General features: G+C 62.4%; 1 long non-coding RNA gene across 1 annotated transcript; it reads right to left on the bottom strand.

Moving 5' to 3' along the window:
* Nucleotides 1-100: 100 nt before the first annotated feature.
* On the bottom strand, nt 101-833 carry LOC108491998. Its single transcript, XR_001872986.1, has 2 exons — nt 536-833; nt 101-271 (listed from the first exon to the last, which is right to left on the bottom strand). It is a non-coding gene; the product is annotated as an uncharacterized LOC108491998 (long non-coding RNA).
* Between the last annotated feature and the right edge of the window lie 360 nt (nt 834-1193).

The raw sequence follows: 1193 nt of genomic DNA, 5'->3' as shown, positions 1-1193 counted from the left end.
GCCCTGGATCGACTCTGGATCGTGTTCCTGGCTGTGGTGGTGGGAAATCAGGGCTGGGGGGGGGGGCTGTGTTTGCCTCCCCCAGGGAACGATTCCTGAGGGGCTGTCACACAATTTAGGGGGAGTTTATTGAAGCATCCCAATTCCGGGGGGTTTCCTACTGAAGTGCCCACCCTGCCCTCCCACAGGACCCCTTTTCCCTCCCAAAAACCCCTAAAACCCCCCCAAAAAGCCAACCCTGAGGGTCCTGCTTTCCAGAGGGTTCCAGAGGCTCTGGGGGGTGGCACAGGGACACAGGGGGGTGTCACACAATTTAGGGGGGAGTTTATTGAAGCATCCCAATTCCAGGGGTTTCCCACCAAAGTGGTGCCCGCCCTGCCCACCTGCAACACCCACAGGACCCCTTTTCCCTCCCAGAAACCCCTAAAACGCCCCCAAAAAGCCAACCCCGAGGGTCCTGCTTTCCAGAGGGTTCCAGAGGCTCCAGAGGGTGGCACAGGGATGGGGGGGGCTGCGTTTGCCTCCCCCAGGGAACGATTCCCAAGGGGCTGTCACACAATTTAGGGGGGAGTTTATTGAAGCATCCCAATTCCGGGGGGTTTCCCACCAAAGTGGTGCCCGCCCTGCCCACCTGCAACACCCACAGGACCCCTTTTCCCTCCCAAAAGCCCCTAAAACCCCCCCAAAAAGCCGACCCTGAGGGTCCTGCTTTCCAGAGGGTTCCAGAGGCTCCAGGGGCTGTCACACAATTTAGGGGGGAGTTTATTGAAGCATCCCAATTCCAGGGAGTTTCCCACCAAAGTGGTGCCCGCCCTGCCCACCTGCAACACCCACAGGACCCCTTTTCCCTCCCCAAAGCCCCCCAGAAAGCCGACCCCGAGGGTCCTGCTTTCCAGAGGGTCCCAGAGGCTGCGGGGGGTGCCCGGGGGGTGTCACACGCTGGGCACGGGGATCTTGCGGCTCAGGTGCTCCATGTGGGCCGTGTCCGAGGTGTCCAGCTCCGTGTGGTACTTGGCCAGGATCTTCAGGATGGGCCGGAGCTTCAGCCACCACTGCTCCTTGGGGAGGCGGTGCCTGGGGGGGGGACACACGCGGGGGGTGATTCCTGGCGGGAGGGACACCCCGGGGAGCGTCCCCGGGCTGGGGTGGGACAAGGGGGGGGCTCCTACTCACGCTCAACACCATCACCACCG

Source organism: Lepidothrix coronata, unplaced genomic scaffold (assembly GCF_001604755.1).
Source record: "Lepidothrix coronata isolate B3197 unplaced genomic scaffold, Lepidothrix_coronata-1.0 Scaffold4042, whole genome shotgun sequence".
NCBI classification, from domain to species: Eukaryota; Metazoa; Chordata; class Aves; order Passeriformes; family Pipridae; genus Lepidothrix; species Lepidothrix coronata.
The sequence above is the reverse complement of the archived record's forward strand: the minus strand, read 5'-3'. Positions and strand labels throughout refer to the sequence as shown.